We start from the raw sequence: 13,463 nt of genomic DNA, 5'->3' as shown, positions 1-13,463 counted from the left end.
GCAACATCCCGCGAAAGTAAACGGAGCATTACAAAAAAAAAAAAAAACTACCTGCAATAAGTATGTAAAAAAACACCTAACCACACGCAATAAGTATAGTATTAAAAAAAAAAAATCTAAGCACCCGCAATAAGTATTTAAAAAAAAACATAACCGACAGTACAAAGTATTAAGATAAAAATTAACTAACCGCCAGCATGAAGTATTAAGAAAAACAAACTACCTAATAAAATAATTAACCCCTAAATCCGCAAACCCCAACATCGCAACCTACCTAATACATCTAATAACCCCTAAACAGCCAACCCCCCACAACGCATTAAACCTAATTTACCTATTAACTCCTACACCGCCAACCCTGACAACGCAAAAAACTAATTTAATGACTAAGCCCCCTAACCTAACACCCCCTAAATTAACCCCTTCATTACAATAAAAATAAACCACAGTACTATAAAAAATACAAAACAAATTACATTACCTTAATCTAACATTACAGAAAATAAAAAAGCCCCCCAAAATAAAACCACCCCCTAATCTAATGCTAAACTACCAATAGCCCTTAAAAGGGATTTTTGTAGGGCATTGCCCTAAGTTAAACAGCTCTTTTACATTAAAAATAAACAAAGTCCCCCCTAACAGTAAAACCCCCAACCCACCAAACCTCCCAAAATAAAAAAAAAACCTAACACTAAAAAAACCTAAACTACCCATTGCCCTGAAAAGGGCATTTGTATGGGCATTAAACTCTTTTTCACTGCCCTTAAAAGGGCATTTAGGTCTCTTAAGAAAGCCCAAAAAAACCCTAAGTTAAAAAATAAAAAAAAAAATATAAAAAATTGGAAAAAAAAAACCTAAAACTAAAGCCCCAAATAGGTACTCACGGTTTCAGAAGTCCAGCGGAGAAGGTCTTCTTCCAGGCGGGTCCATCATCTTCATCCACAGCGAAGGCGGCGCGGAGCAGAGGTCCGGAGCGGTCTTCCCAGATGTGGCGATCCTCGGCGGCAGTGGTGCTCCATGGCGACAGCAGTCCTCGGCGAAGGTGTGGAGGTTCCTCTTCATGCGATCGTCCGCCACACACTGAAGAAAGAATTCAAGGTACCCGATATTTATTGGGGTACCTTGAATTCCTATTGGCTGAAATTTTTAAAATCAGCCAATAGGATGAGAGCTACTGAAATCCTATTGGCTAATTTGAAAAAGCATTTCAGTAGCTCTCATTCTATTGGCTGTTTTGAAAAATTCAGCAGCCAATAGAATGAGAGCTACTGAAATCTTATTGGCTGATTTGAACATTCAATAGGATTTTAGTAGCTCTAATTCTATTGGCTGTTTTGAAAAATTCAGCCAATAGGAATACAAGGTACCCCGAATTGATTGCAGTACCTTGCATTCTTTCTTCAGTATAACACGGACGATCAGATGAAGAGGAGCCTCCATGTCGCCGAGGATCACCACATCTGGGAAGACCGCTCTGCGCCGCCTGCTGTGGATGAAGATGATGGACCTTCTCCGCCGGACTTCTGAAACCGTCAGTACCTATTTGGAGCTTTAGTGTTAGTTTTTTTTTTAACATTTTTTAAAAAAAAAAAAATTTTAACTTAGGAAAAGCTAAATGCCCTTTTCAGGGCAATGGGTAGTTTAGGTTTTTTTATTGTTAGATTTTTTTAATTTAGGGGGTATTTTTTAACTTTTAGGGGGGATTTTGTTTATTTCTAATCTAAAAGAGCTGTTTAACTTAGGGCAATACCCTACAAATGCCCTTTTAAGGGCTATTGGCAGTTAAGCACTAGATTAGGGGGTGGTTTTATTTTGGGGGGTTATTTTCATAGGGATTAGGTTAAAAAAATATTTTGGATACTGTGTTTATTTTTTATTGCAGTTCTATTTTTTTCTATTGACAACATATAGACTGCCCTCTGGGCAGGCTTACCAATTAGTTACATTATAATATAGTCATGCAGGTCCCCAGGGGAGGGGGGCAAATGTATTTTTCCTGCCTCCATCTGAATAATAGTTTGTACCAACAATGTTGCTCTGTCTGCATAGCTCCACCAACCTCATCTACCCACTGGATATATAATTCAACTGCGGATACTCATAAAGGTGTATGGGAAGCACTAATCTGTCAACCTGCTACCAACAGTGTGCACCACTGCCTACAATGTCCCCACACAGGCTCCTCTTCCTCCTGCTCTGCTAAACTCAGTTAGCCTGGAATAAAAATGCAGTGCCTGCACAAAGCACTCACATGCAGTGACAGCGCTTTGACAGAATACAGTGCATGCCCCTCCATTCAGGGTACCACAAGCTGAAGAATAGGGGGAGAGTCCCAACTGGAGGGATTCAGTGTAATAATATGGGATATAGATTTGGCCGGATTGAAAATTATACGCAGAAGTGCAGTCAGCAATTTTTTGTGGGGCATGCACACCCCACCACACTAACACAAGAATCCGCAGTTGTGTAGTGCTGACTGCTAAGGATATATTTTTTTAAATACACCCTCCACACAAACACAATTGCAACTTGACACCAGTTTATCACCATTGGCTAGTGTAAATTTAATGGTGAAAGTCAGTGAGTTAATAATGTTGAATCAAAGAGAAAGAGTGAAGAGACATGAGAAAGGGGAAAGAGACCTAACATCAGACGCTAGATTTGCAAAGACATTTTACAAGCCTCACACCTAACATCAGACTCCAGATTTGCAAAGACATTTTACAAGCCTCACACCTAACCTCAGACTCCAGATTTGCAAAGACATTTTACAAGCCTCACATCTAACATCAGACTCCAGATTTGCAAGCACTAGCTCTCCAATCCTTTCCCACCACAACCCACTCTATTGTTTACCTTAATATATACACACACCTTCAAACAGTAATTATGTGCAGCTGTCAATAATAATCCAGGATAGAGAAACCACTTCAGACTCACCGCCTTTGTACTGACATTTTACCACATTCTTTTACACTTTTCCAAACCTCACAGTCACCACACACTCCCCCCCATGCCATCACTCGCACTCAGTTCACTCTGCCTTATATCAGACATATTTTCTTTCTCCCTTCCCTTCTGTGTCCATTTCCTCTCCATTAAATTGTAAGCTTGAGAGCCTTTCTAACTGCAGGCCACTTTGTGTTTAAAGTGAACTACTACCGATTATGCTTGTTAGGTGTTATTTTCAGTGGGGGAGTGTCAGTTAGCACTTACAGTATTCTACACCTTCACCTGGAACTGATTGGGTTACCTGACGAGATATCTCGGGAACAGAAATCAGACACGAAGCAAGAAAGGTCTAATCACTGTTCTTGTTTATTATAAGGTGCACAATACTTTTATAGGCAGTGGTTACAGCATACAGGGTTAAACAATGACGTGCTTATAACTACATCATCTTACACAGTATTTCTCAGGAACAAAAGAAGCTCATTAAAATATAATTGGGTGAAAAGGAGTATTCTAAAGAAACATAGAGTGTTAGATATAGGTATATGTAGGCACATCGCCCAGCACCAAGCAAGGCCATTGGACATCATATAGAGATAACGGGGCATCCAGGCACATCACCAGGAACATTCACAAGGCCATTCTAGCTATAGAAGTATTACTAACATCAGCATATTTCTCACACCATAAAAAGCTGTAATAAACTATAATAAACCATTGACAAAATGGCTGCCTCAAGACAAAATGGTGTCAGTAAAGCTAAATATATTCTAACATACCACCCTTTTATTCTACCAGAATAACATACTCTGATAATTGAATGACTATATAAAAGGCACAAAAAATAGTAAATCTATTAACAATATACACCTAATATTTCGGTATAACATGAATCTATGTGATAATACTGTAGGGCAATGTATTCACATTTCCTGTTATAATATATAGACAAAATGTAAAACTGAATAGGCCAATAGGGTACAATTTGTCACTGCACATAGGTGCGGTCTCTTCAATACTCTCTGTCTACCTCCCAGCATCCCCAGACTACCGGTCTATTGGCACAAAGACCCAACCAGCCCCCCTATCTATCCCCAAACAACACTGCATCTTTATTTCTCAACCTGCATAGCTAGCACCCCCCCCCCCAATATTTCTGACAGTTTCTTGCTCTGTACACTCTCCACAGTGAAGCATGACATGGGAACAGCACAAGTATCTCTGATCACTTTAAGAACAGTCTTTGTCCTTTTGGAGCTCCACCTTCCTCAGACACTCTGCTTCAATTCCATAGTCCATTTGCAGTAGGGGTGCTTTGCCAGTGTCCATTTGCAGGTACATGCTGGAAGTACAATGGTTTGTTCATGGGGTAGACAAGGAAAGCAGGTGGATCTGAATAGTAAGCAGACAATCGAGTCAGAAGGAGTCAAAGGAGGAAACAAAACAGCACAAGATGAGCACACACCCTGATACAATCACAATTATGTCCAACAAAACTTCTTACACCTTTGTGTAAGCATCATAATTTCCTTTAATAGCTTAACTTATCCTATGTCATTTAAACCAGAAAAACATTGTGGATATATAATACAAACTAAATACATTTATTATACTTTTACAGAGAATAACTCACAGCTTCTCTATACAATGTAAATAATACTTTAAACATAAATACTGAGCAAGTAAAAAATGCTAGACTTCATCAAGAGGCTCTATGGCTATGCTAGGTAACTTGTGCTAAGCCCTGCCCTGCAACAAAAATGAAAAATAAAACAGTCAATACAAATTTTTTCTTTAAAAATAATTTCTTCACACATTCTCTTTGAACTACTACAAAATAAAAATAACCTAGTGTTGCTTTATTCTGCAAAGCTACTATATGTAGGCCTAGATTTAGAGTTCGGCGGTAAAAGGGCTGTTAACGCTCCGCGGGCTTTTTTCTGGCCGCACCATAAATTTAACTCTGGTATCGAGAGTTAAAACAAATGCTGCGTTAGGCTCCAAAAAAGGAGCGTAGGGCATTTTTACCGCAAATGCAACTCTCGATACCAGAGTTGCTTACGGACGCGGCCGGCCTCAAAAACGTGCTCGTGCACGATTCTCCCATAGGAAACAATGGGGCTGTTTGAGCTGAAAAAAAACCTAACACCTGCAAAAAAGCCGCGTTCAGCTCCTAACGCAGCCCCATTGTTTCCTATGGGGAAACACTTCCTACGTCTGCACCTAACACTCTAACATGTACCCCGAGTCTAAACACCCCTAGCCTTACACTTATTAACCCCTAATCTGCCGCCCACGCTATCGCTGACCCCTGCATTACACTTTTAACCCCTAATCTGCCGCTCCGTAAAACGCCGCCACCTACGTTATCCCTATGTACCCCTAATCTGCTGCCCTAACATCGCCGACCCCTATGTTATATTTATTAACCCCTAATTTGCCCCCCACAACGTCGCCGACACCTGCCTACACTTATTAACCCCTAATCTGCCGAGCGGACCTGAGCGCTACTATAATAAAGTTATTGACCCCTAATCCGCCTCACTAACCCTATCATAAATAGTATTAACCCCTAATCTGCCCTCCCTAACATCGCCGACACCTAACTTCAATTATTAACCCCTAAACTTCCGATCGGAGCTCACCGCTATTCTAATAAATGTATTAACCCCTAAAGCTAAGTCTAACCCTAACACTAACACCCCCCTAACTTAAATATAATTTTAATCTAACGAAATAAATTAACTCTTATTAAATAAATTAATCCTATTTAAAGCTAAATACTTACCTGTAAAATAAATCCTAATATAGCTACAATATAAATTATAATTACATTATAGCTATTTTAGGATTAATATTTATTTTACAGGCAACTTGGTATTTATTTTAACCAGGTACAATAGCTATTAAATAGTTAATACCTATTTAATAGTTACCTAGTTAAAATAAATACAAAATTACCTGTAAAATAAATCCTAACCTAAGATATAATTACACCTAACACTACCCTATCAATAAAATAATTAAATAAACTACCTACAATTACCTACAATTAACCTAACACTACACTATCAATAAATAAATTAAATACAATTGCTACAAATAAATACAATTAAATAAACTAGCTAAAGTACAAAAAATAAAAAAGAACTAAGTTACAGAAAATAAAAAAATATTTACAAACATAAGAAAAATATTACAACAATTTTAAACTAATTACACCTACTCTAAGCCCCCTAATAAAATAACAAAGCCCCCCAAAATAAATAATTCCCTACCCTATTCTAAATTAAAAAAGTTACAAGCTCTTTTACCTTACCAGCCCTGAACAGGGCCCTTTGCGGGGCATGCCCCAAGAAGTTCAGCTCTTTTGCCTGTAAAAGAAAACATACAATACCCCCCCCCCAACATTACAACCCACCACCCACATACCCCTAATCTAACCCAAACCCCCCTTAAATAAACCTAACACTAATCCCCTGAAGATCTTCCTACCTTGTCTTCACCATCCAGGTATCACCGATCCGTCCTGGCTCCAAGATCTTCATCCAACCCAAGCGGGGGTTGGCGATCCATAATCCGGTGCTGAAGAGGTCCAGAAGAGGCTCCAAAGTCTTCATCCTATCCGGCAAGAAGAGGACATCCGGACCGGCAAACATCTTCTCCAAGCCGCATCTTCTATCTTCTTCCATCCGGTGCGGAGCGGGTCCATCTTGAAGCAGGCGACGCGGATCCATCCTCTTCTTCCGATGTCTCCCGACGAATGACGGTTCCTTTAAGGGACGTCATCCAAGATGGCGTCCCTCGAATTCCGATTGGCTGATAGGATTCTATCAGCCAATCGGAATTAAGGTAGGAATTTTCTGATTGGCTGATGGAATCAGCCAATCAGAATCAAGTTCAATCCGATTGGCTGATCCAATCAGCCAATCAGATTGAGCTCGCATTCTATTGGCTGTTCCGATCAGCCAATAGAATGCGAGCTCAATCTGATTGGCTGATTGGATCGGCCAATCGGATTGAACTAGATTCTGATTGGCTGATTCCATCAGCCAATCAGAAAATTCCTACCTTAATTCCGATTGGCTGATAGAATCCTATCAGCCAATCGGAATTCGAGGGACGCCATCTTGGATGACGTCCCTTAAAGGAACCGTCATTCGTCGGGAGACATCGGAAGAAGAGGATGGATCCGCGTCGCCTGCTTCAAGATGGACCCGCTCCGCACCGGATGGAAGAAGATAGAAGATGCGGCTTGGAGAAGATGTTTGCCGGTCCGGATGTCCTCTTCTTGCCGGATAGGATGAAGACTTTGGAGCCTCTTCTGGACCTCTTCAGCACCGGATTATGGATCGCCAACCCCCGCTTGGGTTGGATGAAGATCTTGGAGCCAGGACGGATCGGTGATACCTGGATGGTGAAGACAAGGTAGGAAGATCTTCAGGGGATTAGTGTTAGGTTTATTTAAGGGGGGTTTGGGTTAGATTAGGGGTATGTGGGTGGTGGGTTGTAATGTTGGGGGGGGGGGTATTGTATGTTTTTTTTAACAGGCAAAAGAGCTGAACTTCTTGGGGCATGCCCCGCAAAGGGCCCTGTTCAGGGCTGGTAAGGTAAAAGAGCTTGTAACTTTTTTAATTTAGAATAGGGTAGGGAATTTATTATTTTGGGGGGCTTTGTTATTTTATTAGGGGGCTTAGAGTAGGTGTAATTAGTTTAAAATTGTTGTAATATTTTTCTTATGTTTGTAAATATTTTTTTATTTTCTGTAACTTAGTTCTTTTTTATTTTTTGTACTTTAGCTAGTTTATTTAATTGTATTTATTTGTAGCAATTGTATTTAATTTATTTATTGATAGTGTAGTGTTAGGTTAATTGTAGGTAATTGTAGGTAGTTTATTTAATTATTTTATTGATAGGGTAGTGTTAGGTTTAATTATATCTTAGGTTAGGATTTATTTTACAGGTAATTTTGTTATTATTTTAACTAGGTAACTATTAAATAGTTCTTAACTATTTAATAGCTATTGTACCTAGTTAAAAAAATACCAAGTTGCCTGTAAAATAAATATTAATCCTAAAATAGCTATAATATAATTATAATTTATATTGTAGCTATATTAGGATTTATTTTACAGGTAAGTATTTAGCTTTAAATAGGATTAATTTATTTAATAAGAGTTAATTTATTTCGTTAGATTAAAATTATATTTAAGTTAGGGGGGTGTTAGTGTTAGGGTTAGACTTAGCTTTAGGGGTTAATACATTTATTAGAATAGCGGTGAGCTCCGATCGGAAGATTAGGGGTTAATAATTGAAGTTAGGTGTCGGCGATGTTAGGGAGGGCAGATTAGGGGTTAATACTATTTATGATAGGGTTAGTGAGGCGGGTTAGGGGTTAATAACTTTATTATAGTAGCAGTGCGGTCCGCTCGGCAGATTAGGGGTTAATAAGTGTAGGCAGGTGTCGGCGACGTTGAGGGGGGCAGATTAGGGGATAATAAATATAATATAGGGGTCGGCGGTGTTAGGGGTAGCAGATTAGGGGTACATAGGGATAACGTAGGTGGCGGCGCTTTGCGGTCGGAAGATTAGGGGTTAATTATTTTAAGTAGCTGGCGGCGATGTTGTGGGGGGCAGATTAGGGGTTAATAAATGTAATATAGGGGTCGGCGGGGTTAGGGGCAGCAGATTAGGGGTACATAAGTATAACGTAGGTGGCGGTCGGAAGATTAGGGGTTAAAATTTTTAATCGAGTGGCGGCGATGTGGGGGGAGCTCGGTTTAGGGGTACATAGGTAGTTTATGGGTGTTAGTGTACTTTAGGGTACAGTAGTTAAGAGCTTTATAAACCGGCGTTAGCCAGAAAGCTCTTAACTCCTGCTTTTTTCAGGCGGCTGGAATCTTGTCGTTAGAGCTCTAATGCTCACTGCAGAAACGACTCTAAATACCAGCGTTAGAAAGATCCCATTGAAAAGATAGGCTACGCAAATGGCGTAGGGGGATCTGCGGTATGGAAAAGTCGTGGCTGTAAAGTGAGCGTTAGACCCTTTAATCACTGACTCCAAATACCAGCGGGCGGCCAAAACCAGCGTTAGGAGCCTCTAACGCTGGTTTTGACGGCTACCGCCGAACTCTAAATCTAGGCCGTAATGTTTATAATTCTCCAAATATGATCTTAATAGAATCAGCTGTCTCATCCGATATAGACACTACTAATTTACTAATTATCTTATGCAACCTAAATTATTTCGCACTCCTGTATGAGGAAAGAATACAATGATAACATTATTAAAAATACACAATCTTTTTAAAGGTAAACACATCTTTATGGTAAGATAATTCCTTTCACTGACAAACACCTGGAATTACAAAAACTCAAATTGTAGATACCATACCAGTTAATAAAGGAAAAATACATTTGCTTTCAAAGCACAGATCCAATAAGAGCCATTGTAGGCAGAAAATATACCATCAATACCATTATAATTATACTACTCCCAAGAAACATAGGTCAACCTTCTGTGTTCTACAATGGTGAAGGGTCTAGAATTTTCTGAGCTATTGCAGCATTTTCTTTATATAAAGGTGCAAACATATTCTCTATACCCAGTGGGCCATTCAATAGATTACAATATTGCAAGGTTTAGAGTTACACTTATCTAGAGGGTTACTTTGTTTAAGTACATAAACTACAATGTGTACTAATACAAATAAGGCATACTTTTCTGCAGACAAAGCTATATGACTTCTTATAAGTAATATGGTCAATGAAAATAACACAATTACAAGAAAATACAAAACAAGCAATATAAGTGAACAAGTTAAAACAATACTCCCCTAATTTAACTGTGGATGACTCTGTAACAGCGTAACAGGTCCTCAATTCCAACAGGCAAGGCACAGTCAAGAGAAGGATAGTCTTATGTCCTGAAGACACAAATCATAGGAATTAAGAAAGAACCCCTATTATCCTATAGGGAAGGTGGGAAGGAGGCTATATAACCTTAACCTTCTGGTGTATACCCAGGTACAACAGGAGGTAGTGCCTAATGCCTAAATATTGAAATTTATATTAAAGTAGAGGAGAAAGCAAGCATTATATTGGCACACTTGCAGGTTATATTGCCAGGGAGAATGGGTGGTGAAGTGCGGTATATATATCAGATATTCAACCATTAATTCATAAAACTTTTTTATATTTACTTATGGAAATATAAAAAGCTGTGGACCATGCCACCATTTTTCTGACGCCTCTGTATTGAAAGATATAGATACTGGGAAACTGTTCACCTTATAACTATATAGAGAATCTACCTATATAGACAATTTGTGCTGATATATATAAACGGCAGTATCCACCTACGTTCTTTTAAGTCTAAGATTTGATTGCTAGGCATTTTTTGCCCTTATCGGAGGATTAGCAGTGCTCAATTTTTTGTTTTTTTGTGCTTTTAAATAAACACAATCATACATATTACACATACACTTGTTTTTAATGGTGGCATGGTCCACAGCTTTTATATTTCCATAAGTAATAAAGGTTAAGTTTTATGAATTAATGGTTGAATATCTGATATATATACCGCACTTCACCACCCATTCTCCCTGGCAATATAATCTGCAAGTGTGCCAATATAATGCTTGCTTTCTCCTCTACTTTAATATAAATTACAAATCATAGGAAACAGTCATAGATTACCCAGCGTCCAGTTCTGGGGCTGGTACCAGCATGCAAAGCAAATAATGGATCCAAAGATAGTTCAGCAACTTTTACTGCAGTATGGTGGTTAAAACAAACTTGGCAAAAGGTATTTTATCTTCTTATTTCTTTCCTTCACCTAGGCACCAGGCATCTCTTTATTTAAAAGGCTTACTTGTATTCAATCTTCAATCTTTTGGAGAGTGCACTATGGAATTTTATCTGTACAGATTTACCTAAATATGAAAAACTCAAAAATCATTTAGTTAGTGATTTTACTCTCTGGATACAGCTTCATGATCTCATCCTGTAAATACAAATATTGTGTTAATAACAAAAAAACATTTGAGGTTCATTTTCTTACTTAAAACAATCACCCAAATCACATAAAGATACTCATCAATTCCCCTCCCTTTGTTCACGTGAAACACCCTATCTGTCACACAAACACAATATGACAGCAAACTAAAAAGACAATGCACTCCTAAAAGAAGTAGTATACTATTCTTAAAATCAGGCAAAATCAAATACACCTCAATATTCAATATTCCATTCATACAGCACATTCACTAAAAATAAAAACATAACCAGAATTAACCTGAAATTCAACACATATACTTACACTCACTGAAACACAGCACTGAAAAATACTACATTCTAGCAAAACACTACAAATAATTAAAATCCTATAACAAACTTCTATGCCCTGGTTTTGCAAATTTTACCATGCACAATAATCACGCTAATAATGCAATCACTTCAGAAGATCAATAACCTCTAGTTGCATGTTTACAAATAAAATCCCTAACCATAAATTTACAAAGGAACACACAAACACCTAAATTCTGAGAAAGGTCAGATAATGATGGTACATCCACTGTTCTATATAGCCCCTGCTTGTGTGCACCCACTGTTAAATAAATCATGTTTGGAACAAATAATTTGTGAAAAGCTCTAGAATCCAGTCTATACTTTTACAAAACCAAGATTTTAATAAATACACAATTATTTGATTTCTTTTTTTGGTATATAATTTGATATTCAACATTTTGCAGCTCTCTGACTAAATATAACAATTGTATACAACAAAAATGAGCTTTCTACATGAATAATAATAATAAATAATTTACACTAATAGATTAAAAGCACAGTTCAATCAAAAATGTCATCTCACCTGATGGAGTGCCTTTAATTGTTTACAAATAGCTCCTTCACCACTAGTTTGGCATTTGAAATAACTGATTCAGCCTGTGGTATACCCACTTATAGTAAAAATGTTATATACTGGAGTCTCATCTATTGAATAGCCTCTCTCCGTAGGGTACAGTATAGTTAAGTAATCAAATTACATTTTCCATTGCTCTGTCTAAGCACTGAATTCTGGTTTTCCAGACAAATATAAGATAAGGACAATGAGATATGCTATCACCCGAAACCCCCAACACATTGTAATAGGCTGTGATTTAAAAGCACAAAAGCAACCACCTCACACCTGAAAATACAACTTCTCCCACCCACTACACTACACAGCTGGAACAACAAATCATTGAAAACACATCAACATAAAAACAATTTTACAGTGTACTGTCCCTTTAAGGATTGACCATTTATAACATGTATATTACATATATAACCTAGCCATGATTAGGAATCTTGTTTTATTTACCATTAATATTCTACTTCTTTACTGTATCATAACCTGCATATTTAAATAAGAACCATCACAGCATAAATAATATTACACAGTAATATGTTACCCATTTATATTAAAACTCTACTGAATTACTCTACTTGCAACAGAAACAGACCCAAATACTTTAGATACATTTAATAGCATACAGCATATAGTCTTTTCTTTTCTCCTTTTTTAACTCCTTGCATGAATCTTACATTACGCACAAAACATACCTTAATCAACCTCTCACTCACTTGTCAGAAAAAAACAACTCACTTTTATATTTACCAGACTTAAAATCACTCCCACCATTGCATACTTACCTTAGTTACTTCACTTGCAAAAACAATATATTTTATGTGCCTTTAACAGGTGGAAAACACACAAAATCTCTCTTCAGTCTTTATTTGCATAAAACAAATATCACTTAAAACAAAAAATGCTATTAATAACGCACATAATTAATAAGAAACATACATATGACTTTAAAATCAAGTTATTAATAAGAAACATACATATGCTTTTAAAATCAAGTTCCAACAATAACACTTTAAAATACTTAATTACAGCGTCATATTCCTTAACTAAGAAACACTTTTATATACACACACAGCTCTAGCCTGAATTATTACCATTCAGAAAGAAAAAATGCACCAAGGTCAGATATTTACAGTGGTACACACACAAGCTTAAATCAACTTGCATACCATAAATTCACTCCCAACAATCAGCAATTTTAACATAGCAAACTTTCCTTAAGAAACTAAAAACATATTTTATTAACGTTCTCTCTCTTTCATGAAAACATATTTCAAACATACCAAAGACATTTAGAAATACAATAAGATTAACTTTCCACCAAATTTAAATTGTATCTGAAAGTGTCAGAATCTGCAGGGAATGGTCATTTTCCCAGCAGATTGAGACATAAACAAATTTTAGACAGGATAATACATCCTCATTACACAGCACTGCCCCCCCCCTTTCTCTGCTCATAACTTTTCTGAATGCAGGAGAAAACTTCGGCGTGCACAGCTCCCTGCCTTGAAATGAAACTGTTAACCCCTTCGTAGACATTAAAGATGCAATAACATTCTCCTCTTCTCTGTGAATTATTATCAATATTTTGCTATGAGCA

This window comes from Bombina bombina, chromosome 3 (assembly GCF_027579735.1).
Source record: "Bombina bombina isolate aBomBom1 chromosome 3, aBomBom1.pri, whole genome shotgun sequence".
In the NCBI taxonomy this organism is placed as follows: Eukaryota; Metazoa; Chordata; class Amphibia; order Anura; family Bombinatoridae; genus Bombina; species Bombina bombina.
The sequence above is the reverse complement of the archived record's forward strand: the minus strand, read 5'-3'. Positions refer to the sequence as shown.